Raw genomic sequence first — 12,500 nt, forward strand, 5'->3', positions numbered from 1 at the left:
GGATATGTTGTTCATTTAACAAAAAATGTTTTGCATTTTTTTTGTTTTATATTTGCTGTATCACACCCTTGTATACTCTAACTGTTTTTCAAAAACTTTTAAAAATCTGTTTCGCAAAGTCTGTCCACAGCATGCAAAGCAAAAAAGAAAAAAAAAATACGAGTAAAGTTTGTTAGCAAAGTTTTTCAACAAAGTTGAAATGCATTCACATTCTTAGTAAAACAGGAAGTCTGTGATGTCATTCCACAGGGACTTTCCCTCAGTCTGATTCATCGGACTTATTAGCATGTTAATAAGATTGTTTTAAAGGTAAACTTTATGAGTAATGTTTGTCAGTATAGTTTTTTCAAAGTTGTTTTTCTTCTAAAGGCCGGCACAGCTTTGCCGTCTGTATCTCTGTAAAGTTTGTAAGTAAAGTTTGTCAGTAAAGATATTCAAAAATAAGATGCGTTTAAATATTGGCATAAGCAAATGAAACAGGAAGTTGTTGATTTAGTTGGATCTTGAAATATACTGTGCTTGTGGCACATGTATGTAGACCGACACAGGTGTGTCGTGGTGGCGTTTCTAAAACGAGGGTAAGGGTAAGACCAAGGGTGAGCGTAAGGTTAAGGATACGAATACAAAAAGTATCCTAAACATACATAAAAGCTAAGCTTAGGCCTAATTAGGCCTAAACAAAAGTTTGTTAGCTTTTTTGCATTCTTAGGATACTTTCTGTATTCGTATCCTTACCCTTACCCTGACCCTTGGTCTTAACCTTACACTCGTTTAAGAACGCCGGTGTCGTGGCGTCATATTAGTGTTTTCTCTGTCGGTTGTTTTAGTGTGTTGGTTTTATAATGCCCGTAAACATATGATTTTATTCCATCGTCTAATAAATGTCGTTTCTCATCAAAACAAGACAATGATACTTTATTCAACTCGTAACTGTTAAGTTGATGATTATCATTTCTGATCGTTTCATTGTGTGATACATTTGCTTGTTATGAAACAGGGTGTTTTTATAGTCTTCATGCTTGATGTATTTTTTATCACAACCCTTTTATACCTTTTGCTGTTTTGCTATTTTGATTATTATCCTTGATGTAAGAGTACATTTTACTCTGAGGCCAATAATTTTTTTTATAACTACAGCAGCTGCCTCATCTTTGAAGTTACCAATGACCTTCTTATTTCTTTTGTCATAGAATTAACTATCTTCAAGGTAATCACTGTTGTCAAATTTATTTTTATCATTCCAAAAGTCTTGATACACATCATCAGTTTCAATTTCGTAAGTCAGCGAGTCTGTGTCTATTTTACTCTATTATTGTACTTTTGTTTGATATAATTATAATGAAAATCATACATTAGAGTCTTGTTGAGATCTAAGATACACATCCCCACATATGCAGGCCGATTTAGGGCTAGATTTTCGTTGAAGATTTTACTATTCACATAACTAGGTTTTGATGTTATTTTGATAATTTCTTATCATCTGTTACAAGTCTGACGTCGGCTCTTTTTCGAATATTTCCCATCGTTTTACCAAAGACGAAATTATTCATCAGTTTGAAAAAGTCTTTTCAAAAGCATTTTGGAAAATCCATATATTGTTTCAGCCACTGTGACTAATCAAAGTCTAGTACTCGATGGACTTTATTTATTTTTAAACCAAGATCAGTATGTATTGGAGGTTTCGGTAATGGCGAACATATTTATATTTGTTTTTCAAGGTGGGGCTAAGTTTGTGAACAAGGCCTGTTGATATTTTGTATTGATCTGCTATAGTCCGACCTCTATTAAGCAGCCACCCTCGGGACTTTGAAAAGTGGCCGCTTAATAGAGGTACAATATAAATTGGATAGGAATGGCAGTAAACATGATTTTGTTGACTCCATGTAGCAAAATGCGTTTAAAATTTGAACATATATGAAGTTAAATCCAAAATGCATTGTAACAAAACAACAAGTGCATTTCCAGCCCATGCATAGTTCTAGCTTTAACACAGAGGGCACGTACTTGAAATGTACTGTATTTCTTCGGGTTGATAATGTACAGAAAAAATGCAAAACATCGTTGACAAGTTTCTTAGGTCTTTTTGCATCAACATTCAATATGTGAAAAAATTTAGCTCCAGATATTCCACGCATGATTCATTTAAAATAATCTGTCAATGCTGTTTGCCGTTTTGGGATGCAGAGTTGTAATGACGAGACCACGTCATTTGCCTTACCTACAGCTAGGGAAAGGTCTTGGTACCCATTAAACTGGGCAAAGTGCCGGAGTTGGTCAGTTACGTTAAACAGAGGGTCCGGCTATGGCTTAGAATTTCCATGCAAGAACTGCTTTCCAGGAGACGAGTTCTCAATTCAATGCTTAAAATCAAAATTTTTGTAGATGTCCAGTCCAGTAGTAATAAGGTTTTCCTGTACAGATTTTGGTTGTAACAAATCAGTGGGGCAGCTCTATCTATTGTTAGCTTTTGTTGAATTTGTATAGCGCCGGATGTGAAAACTTTGCACGTGTACGTGGCTTGTGACTTGTTATAGTGGAGATAAATTGCAGTTCTCGTTTTCTTTTTGTTATCAGTTATCACCTTATATCATCCGTCACCATTTTGCGTGGAAAGATAATTTGCTGGCCGCTTAATGGAGGCTAAAAACCATATAAGTATTGCACTTGCAACGGCAAAAAGGTGGCCGTGGCCGCTTAATAGAGGTAGCCGTTGAATGGAGGTATCAAATACAGCAGTTTACTGAAAAATAAATCGGGACTTTGGAAAGTGGCCGCTTAATAGAGGTTGGACTGTATCTTTTTACAATATGATGACAACATATCTCTGGTTCCTGCGATCTTTTTAGCTGCTAATGCATATTTTCTGGGTATTCTAGATCAACTTCCAATATCAATCCTATAGTGATGTCGATTGTGTATTTAGCTAGGTTTAGCTTGTCAATTTGTTTTTCTGTCATCCATTTAAAACCACCAGTGGGAAGATATTGACTCATAGCCCAACCATATAAATTATTTGCGTCAAGATACATGATATACTTTGAGGGTGCCTCGTTATCGTGTGATTTCATGTACTTATTATTTGCTTTTCTGTATCGGTTGGAAACAAAACTGATTCCTTCTCTCATTCCTTTTTCAATGAATTGGAACATGTGAATGTCGGTCATTAGCTCTAATTAGATATCAGTCATCTATAACTTAGCATCCCATGTTAATCCGGGAGATGTAAAATAATGGCAGGGATCTAGCTTGTAATATTGCAGACAGGTTTTTCTAAAGTTTTCAAACACATCAACCAACAACAGGATGTCAGATTTGAGATACAAGTCTTGATATTCGCCAATCGATTTTAAGTTGAAAGTAACCCGTACATTTTTGGCATGTTGATAATCTTCATCTGATATATTCTCATCACTTAATATGCTGTAAAATTCTTCTTTGTTTGGTAATTCAGTTTTATCAAACTTTTTAAGTGAATCCATGAAATCATATGGGTATATTCCTTTTTTAGACATCAAACTAAGTTTCTCATCTTAAAACTCTTGTAACTTGTATTTGAATGCTTCATCAGGTAGATTTGTGTCTAGTTTATCGAGATTTAAACTCATTGAAAGCTGTCAACGAAGGTTAGATGATGACATTAATATTCATTTGCCATTCCTCTCTTTTCTTGTTTGTGTACGTGTTATTTTTAGCTATTTGGCCAATCTGTTGCACGATAAAATGACTATCATATCTTCTAAGAAAATGAAATATCACTGGTATTTTGTCAGTCACTTTAAAATTAAGCTTACAGTCTTGGTGTGGCGTTTCTAAAACGAGGGTAGGGGTAAGCCCAAGGGTTAGGGTAAGGGTAAGGATACGAATACAAAAAGTATCCTAAACATGCATAAAAGCTAACCTTAGGCCTAATTAGGCCTAAACAAAAGTTTAAGGTTAGCTTTTATGCATTTTTAGGATACTTTCTGTATTCGTATCCTTACCCTTACCCTGACCCTTGGTCTTACCCTTACCCTCGTTTAAGAAACGCCGGTCTTGGTGTGCTGAACCCTGTATTGCCCGGTAACATGACAATGGTCTCTTACTCGAATCTCTTGGTCAGTATATTTTTTGTTACAAATGTGGCACTCATCTTTTTGGAAGTTTATTTCATCTTCTTTTGTCGTTTTTAATGGTTTGTTAAATCTGTACTTCGTAACCTTTTTAAAATATTTAACCTCTTCAAGCATCTTTTCCATAAATTTGTATACAGCATTAGGTCCTCTGTATATTTGAACTGGTTTTCTGTATTTATCATCATAACAACAAACTAGTTTGTATCCATATCCACAATCAACATGCCTTTGGTAGGCTTGCTTCCGTATACGATTTACGTATCAGGTTGGCATCCATACACTTTTTCCACTATTGCTTCGAAATCAGCATATATCACAAACGGTACAGGTAGTTAAACTTTACTGTTGAACCAGGCATTTTAATCGCTTGTGTACCATGGAGTTGAAGGCATATATCTTTGTGATTTGTTAATACTTTTTCAGAACTAAAACACTGTAGACAATACATACAAAAATGTTTCCTTTCTTTATGTTTCGTTTGATTATACATAAATTTATTGAAATATTTGATAAGTACCTAGAAGTTTTTTTTTTTTCATTTTCTATAATCAACAATAAATTCGTATGATCTTCGTACTTTTCTTTCTTGTTTTTCTTCATAACTAAATACATTGATGTTAATGTCAAATTTGTTGATTTGTTTAATAGTTACTGGAAATTTAATTCCATTGTAATCCAAATTTTTGGATAAATGCTTTGTCTGATTTTTTTCTCTGTGAATCTTCGTTTTGTGGATTTGAAAATCTTCTGTGGCACCATCTGAAGCATTCATTATCCTTGTTTTGCAGGTTTATCAATCCTTTTGCACTATTTTTTAGCTCCTGTGGGAGTTTGATGTATGATAATCCTTTCATTGCCAGATATACAACAACGTTTAGATAATGGTTGTCAACAGATTTAATCATCCATTCAGATCACTCTGATATCCATTTAGCTACCTTATTGGCGGAGGGGTTGGCGCAGTGGTAAGATCTCTGCCTTCCAACCCTAGGGTCCCGGGTTCCATTCCCGGTTCTGCCGAGAGTGGAATATTTGGCGACCTTCTTTCCCGCTGAAGTTCACTCAGCTTTCCATCCTTCCGAGGTCGGTAAAATGAGTACCAGCATGCATGGACTGCTTAGAAGCGGCTGCAATTTGCGCCTGTATATGCTTCCAGTCCGCTGGGGGTAAACTGATCATTGTAAAGCGCCTTTGAGACGTTTGTGATAAAGGCGCTATATAAATGCACGACTTTACCTTTATTTAATATCTATTGATTGGATTATTGTAACGCTGCTGATTTCAGTTTGGTTAATTATTATTTTAGCTTGACTGTTAAAATATGCTGTCTTTACTATTAATTGGTCATTTAAAGCAGGCTTTTCAAATGTAACATTTAATGTTTCTACACATTTCAGTCCTTTCATAGACGCCAAAACACTCTCAATATGTGTTTCAACAGCCTTTATGTTTTTTTAATTGAATTAATTGATCTTTGTTGTTTATTATGTTGATTTCATATGATTCGGTGTAGCCTTTTAAAGCTTTATTTATTTTTTTATTTTTTTTTATTGTACTACTTACGATACATGTTACATGATTTACACTTGTACTTACTTCTTACACAATACTTGCACTACATTAACTTGCACTACATACGATACATATTACAATACCATAACACTAGTCAAATGGAATTATAGTTGATCTGTTTACAACGTAATTGTTTACATTTTAATTGTTCGAGTCTCTAATAAGAATTTTGTTTGTTACTTTCACTATGTAGGGTATTGGCTTTCTAGGATTTAATAGGTTGTTAAATAAATAGATAGCAAGAAAATCAAAATACAGAAGCTGAGAAGTAGAAGGACACAATGTAATTTTATAAGGACAGAAAAAATTTCCATTTGTTCCTAAATTCTTTCTCCTTATTACAACTGGCTGCAATATATTTTTCTATATTAATTTTTTCGCGCACAAGTGAGGCAAAATCATCGAAATTGTACTTTATGGTATTTAAAGCATTAACATACAAGAAATATTTACCTAAAATAATAAGATGGTTGAGGGCCAAACAGTAGTTGTGACAGCGAATAATTCCGAACATAATCTCCAGTTCTGACATAAGCAGTTTCGTATTACTAGAGGTTGAGTACCACTCCCGGAATCCATCCCAAAAGGAATTTGCGTGCTTGCAGTTTACAAACAAATGCCACAGGGTCTGACATTCAGAAGGACAAAAGGGACAGAAGGGCGAGGCAACTTTTTTCATTTTATATAACAAGCTATTCGTTGGTAAAATTCGGTGAATGATTTTGTATTGGAACATCGTCAATTTAATTTTGGGGAATAGAAGAGAGAATACTATAATATTGTAAAAAGCTACATTTTACATTGAATTTACTGCAAAAATAATTAAATGGGAGGAAATGGCCCTCACAGGAGTCAAAAAGATCCGAGATTTGTTTTATTCCTGCCTGATACCAATGAGGAAAGAATACCATTTTCTTATTCACAGTTAAAAATCGGTTATTCCAGATTGGCTCCAAGAGAACCTCATTTTTATTTTTAGGGGTGGCCGTTGCGATGTCCTGCCAGTAGAAGATGATTTGTTTGTAGAAAGCAGGAAGATGGTTGTTTAGGTGAAGGAGATTATAATCATAATTACGTTTAAACAGTTCTGTACCGCCAACATCGGCTAGCAGCAATTTAGGTATGTACTGCCATGGGGCATTTGAGTTAGAGCATAACCGTTTCACCCAATTTAACTTAAGCGCTTTGTCGAAGAGAGAAAAATCCTTCATGTCAAGGCCACCAGCTGTTTTTTGCTTGATAAGGGTAGTCTTTTTTATTTTGGCGGGCTTGAAAGCTTTATTAACTTGTTCTATTTTAGTCTTTTGTAGCCTAATAAGCTCTTTATGCTCTTTGTGAGCTTTATCGTATTTGAATCTATTTTGGTATTCCCGGAGCGTTTTTATCGAGATATTATCATATTTGTTAATATCCTGAATAACACTTTGTCTTGATTTCATTTTAAAATATCGTACCAATTATAGCCAAGTGATTTTTTAAAATATAATTTTGAAAGCAGTTGTAACTTGTTTTTGTTCATTCTATATTACTATATATAACTTTTGTTTAAGTCATTTAATAATGCGTTTAACAAAATCAATATATCATAAAAAATGTTATGATACAATGAAAAAAACAAACAAATTGAGTGAAGTACACAATATTTATTCATTAGAAAGATTTTTTACATGTTTTTTTGTTCTCAATTGCTGTGATTTGCCTGCTAAAGTGTAATTTTTTTATTTGAACATATACTACAATACAACGGTTTGTTGGCCATAAATTTAGTCTTCTGTTGCTTTATAGCTTCTTTTCTTTCATAATCAGTATGATATATAATTAACCAATAATTTGATCTCTTTTTTGTTCCATTACTATACATAATATATGTATCTTTCTATTTAGTGCGTTTAAGCTGATCTATAATGATTTTAAAAATGAAATGCACCCTCCTATTTTGAATCATAGCAATCATCATTATTATCTGATTCAATACCATCACTTAATTCATCATCAGTGGTATAATCATTATCATCTGACTCACCTCAATTAATTTTAAATATTCATTTTCAACTTTATACAATTTACAATAGATTCACTAATTAACCAAGCACTGTATATATTTAAGTAAGCGAATTATATTCTTCATTAAAGTCTGTCTTATTTATTAGTTCAGATATATGTATACTACGCTCTGCGAAACGCATCGAGCATTCTACCACAAGGATAAACTATACTCAAGATATATATATATATATATATATAACCGAAAAAGTGGAAAGAAATCCTCATCTACTATAAAGTGCTCAATAGCAGAGCTAGAGCTATGAATAATTATACTCGAAGAGCTAGGTTATTTGAACATTTACTGCAACTCTGAGTTTCATGCTTCTTGCGAAGCAATCATCAACCAACTGCCAGAAAAACAGTTTTTCTGGCAGTTGCCTGATGATTGCTTCGCAAGAAGCATGAAACTCAGAGTTGCAGTAAATGTTCAAATAACCTAGCTCTTGGAGTAAAATTATATATATATATATATATATATATATATAATATATATATATAAGTTATTTCCTTATTACATATATATATAGTCTGTCTGCAGTTAGATATAGCTCTTTGGCATTACAAAGCTTTTGCTTTCATGTTCAAATTGAGCACTCTACTAGGATGAGTCATTGCCGCTAGCAATTGCGCATGCTCACTAGCTCGCTAGTTTGAGCACTCTGGCATGGCTTGGATGTTCCACATGCGTGGGACATCTGGGTGGCTTTATAGCTTAACCTCCATCCTAGGCATCAGCACTGTACTGATGAGGCCCAGAAGGCCGAAACAGTACTGTCTGCAGTTAGATATAGCTCTTTGGCATTACAAAGCTTTTGCTTTCATGTTCAAATTGAGCACTCTACTAGGATGAGTCATTGCCGCTAGCAATTGCGCTTGCTCACTAGCTCGCTAGTTTGAGCACTCTGGCATGACTTGGATGTACCACATGCGTGGGACATCTGGGGTGGCTTTATAGCTTAACCTCCATCCTAGACATCAGCACTGCACTGATGAGGCCCAGAAGGCCGAAACAGTACTGTCTGCAGTTAGATATAGATATAGATATAGATATATATATATATATATATATATATATATATATATATATATATATATATATATATATAAATGATTTGGTTGAAAAGTTAAAACAAGACTAGATTTTGCATCTCGACAACGCTGTGTCGTGAGTGGGCTCACTCAGCAGGTGTTTAATACTGTCTACTTTTATATATATATATATATATATATATATATATATATATATATATAATTGTACTCCAAGAGCTAGGTTATTTGAACATTTACTGCAACTCTGAGTTTCATGCTTCTTGAGAAGCAATCATCAGGCAACTGCCAGAAATAACGGTTACAATCACAGAAATTTGAAATACAGAACAACGGATACGTACGTGACGTCTAGACATGTCATTGCATCTTTACATTTTTTAACATGAATTTCCTAACATGTCTACAACACGATGACAGCTCATTTCTTTTGTTTAGACTTGCCATTTCCGGTTTACAAATGATAAAATACTTTTCCCACAGACACAAATTGCATCTCTTAGTTACATTGGAGTAAGAACTAGCTTGTTTTATCTTGCACCATTTGATGTTATACTTAGCGTTCTTGTCTTTAAGACTCCATATGTACTTACTAAGTTCGGTAGCATGTTTGTAACGCTCGTTTCGGAATGAGCTTACATGGTTTCTATAACGCAATTTGAACGCAGTGTCACAGAGTCCAATGTATGTTTCCTTTGTGGTTTCTGTGGTGACCTCGGCCTGATAGATGACGCTTTCCACATTACAGTTACCATCCATGGGACACTCGTTAGGTTTCCTACAATTGCAGCTTTTCTTAGTTAGATTATTAGTGCGTGTGGGTTTACTAATTACGGCTTTGTTATGGTTGGTTATGATTGTTTTAATGTTGCCCATGCAGCTGTAGCTTAATTTGATGGTGTTACGGTTAAAAATTTTGTGAAGTGGGTTAGATTTGGGGAAGTGCTTATCAATTAGTGAAAGGAAGCATTTTCCGACGTTTGTTTCCACGTTCCTGCTATAGGGCGGGTTAAACCATGTAATGTTCCGTTTTCTGTTTCTCGGTGGACGTGGCGGCTGGTTTAATGTGGCATTGAATGACAGGTTATAGCGATATCCGCTTTTGTTGAGAGCTTCCTGGTAGCTTCCTGGAAGCTCTCAACAAAAGCGGATATCGCTATAACCTGTCATTCAATGCCACATTAAACCAGCCGCCACGTCCACCGAGAAACAGAAAACGGAACATTACATGGTTTAACCCGCCCTATAGCAGGAACGTGGAAACAAACGTCGGAAAATGCTTCCTTTCACTAATTGATAAGCACTTCCCCAAATCTAACCCACTTCACAAAATTTTTAACCGTAACACCATCAAATTAAGCTACAGCTGCATGGGCAACATTAAAACAATCATAACCAACCATAACAAAGCCGTAATTAGTAAACCCACACGCACTAATAATCTAACTAAGAAAAGCTGCAATTGTAGGAAACCTAACGAGTGTCCCATGGATGGTAACTGTAATGTGGAAAGCGTCATCTATCAGGCCGAGGTCACCACAGAAACCACAAAGGAAACATACATTGGACTCTGTGACACTGCGTTCAAATTGCGTTATAGAAACCATGTAAGCTCATTCCGAAACGAGCGTTACAAACATGCTACCGAACTTAGTAAGTACATATGGAGTCTTAAAGACAAGAACGCTAAGTATAACATCAAATGGTGCAAGATAAAACAAGCTAGTTCTTACTCCAATGTAACTAAGAGATGCAATTTGTGTCTGTGGGAAAAGTATTTTATCATTTGTAAACCGGAAATGGCAAGTCTAAACAAAAGAAATGAGCTGTCATCGTGTTGTAGACATGTTAGGAAATTCATGTTAAAAAATGTAAAGATGCAATGACATGTCTAGACGTCACGTACGTATCCGTTGTTCTGTATTTCAAATTTCTGTGATTGTAACCGTTATTTCTGGCAGTTGCCTGATGATTGCTTCGCAAGAAGCATGAAACTCAGAGTTGCAGTAAATGTTCAAATAACCTAGCTCTTGGAGTATAATTATTCATAGCTCTAGCTCTGCTATTGAGCACTTTATAGTAGATGAGGATTTCTTTCCACTTTTTCGGTTATATATATATATATATATATATATATATATATATATATATATATATATATATATATATATATATATGTAATAAGGAAATAACTTCTTGAGGCATATGTGTTTCTAATCGGTTTTATACTTTAGTTTGCAATCTCGTAGAAAACCAATGTTGCTTTTGATGCGAATAAACTTTTTGGCTGTACGATAATATCCCGTACGAAACGAGCAGATCTGCAGCAGATCTGCAACAGATCTGTTTTGACAAAAACAGATCATCTGCAGACTAATTTATCGTCTGCAGAGTCTGTTTTCAGTCTACTGCAGACGCTGAGCTTGAATACACTTCGCGATGTTAAGACTGCAGACGAAAAACAGACTAACAACAGATCTGCAGATTATCTGCAGCGTCTGCAGATGATCTGCAACACGTTGAAGCCCAAAAACCGGATCGATAGATCATCATTGTATCGTGACTTCGGTATAAGCCTTAGTTGGATCAGTCATTACTGGTGTGTTTTGAGATAAATAAAATAGTTCGATTGTACACATAAAACGATAGTCGAAAATTTAAAATGCGTTAGTATAAAGAGGCTTATAAATGGTCAGCCACTTACATACAACGTGTTAGTAAATCAAATGTTACGTCGATTGAACACTTAAATGAAAGGATAAAATACTCTTTCGACCTTAATTTATCCTTATTATATAGCAATTAGGCACCCATACCTGACACATTCTTTCAATAGAATTTAAGAGCAGTACTGCAGGGTGCATTGGTGTTAAATTCTCAGTTCCAAACGCTCAGGGAAAAACATTTGATCGATCGACATATCAGTGTTGATAGAACAACGATACGAAAGTTGAAGTCAACACGTGAATGAATCATAAAAAGTGCAATAAGATGGTTAAATTACTGTACTGTGATTATTTTTCTTGCCTACATCATGAGATGTTTTTCTTATCAGTTGTCGTGATTGACGTGAAGGTCATGCCGACGCTGAAATCGAAAACACTCCGGCGCTCCTCAGATCTGATCACTTTTCTGGACATTCAATAAGCTACGGACCCATGAGCACTAAAAGGCCGTTTACACGACAGAAAAATTTGGGGCCGGACTCGTCAAAAAAGCGGTACGGACCCATAAATTTTGTAAAGAAACACTGGAGTTTTCACAGGGCCATAGGCGCCTATGGCCCTGCAGAAACTCCAGTGTTCCTTTACAAAAGTTATGAGTCCGTAACGCTTTTTTGACCGGTCCAGAACCAAATTTTTCTGTCGTGTAAACGGCCTTAATTAAGGAAGTTTCCCTTCTTAAGTATCATTATCTTTGAAGTTCAACATGCTTCAATTTTAGTGCCGGGGATTAACCATGCTCAACTTGATTAGTGGCGTAATCCATCTCAAAATAAGATCATTAAAATCTGCAATCATTCCATTTTTAAAAGTTTTTGTGGCTTTGAAAGTTTGAGTCGTTACTTTCTTATCCCTTTGGAAACATAGACATAGTCAACTTGTCAGTAAAAACGTTGCGTGATAGCGGTAAAAACGCTTGTGGTATAAACACGATAATCAAGGAGTGACTGAGTTCCGAGGGTCAACGTCACATTTTCTGCCTATATAAGGAACCTTGGAC

General features: G+C 35.2%; 3 long non-coding RNA genes across 3 annotated transcripts in view; 2 read left to right on the forward strand and 1 right to left on the reverse strand.

Annotated features, from left to right (window-relative positions):
* LOC138057245 (uncharacterized) overlaps nt 1-12,500 on the forward strand; it is a 234,549-nt gene that overhangs the window by 90,072 nt on the left and 131,977 nt on the right. The gene's annotated exons all lie outside the window — the stretch shown is intronic.
* LOC138057242 (uncharacterized) overlaps nt 1-12,500 on the reverse strand; it is a 72,189-nt gene that overhangs the window by 12,141 nt on the left and 47,548 nt on the right. The window lies entirely within an intron of this gene.
* LOC138057238 (uncharacterized) overlaps nt 11,085-12,500 on the forward strand; it is a 3,084-nt gene continuing 1,668 nt past the window's right edge. Inside the window, exon 1 of the long non-coding RNA XR_011133620.1 lies at nt 11,085-12,500. This exon is cut by the window's right edge and continues 150 nt beyond it. This is a non-coding gene — a long non-coding RNA (uncharacterized lncRNA).

The sequence above is a fragment of the Montipora capricornis genome, chromosome 7 (genome assembly GCF_036669925.1).
Source record: "Montipora capricornis isolate CH-2021 chromosome 7, ASM3666992v2, whole genome shotgun sequence".
In the NCBI taxonomy this organism is placed as follows: domain Eukaryota; kingdom Metazoa; phylum Cnidaria; class Anthozoa; order Scleractinia; family Acroporidae; genus Montipora; species Montipora capricornis.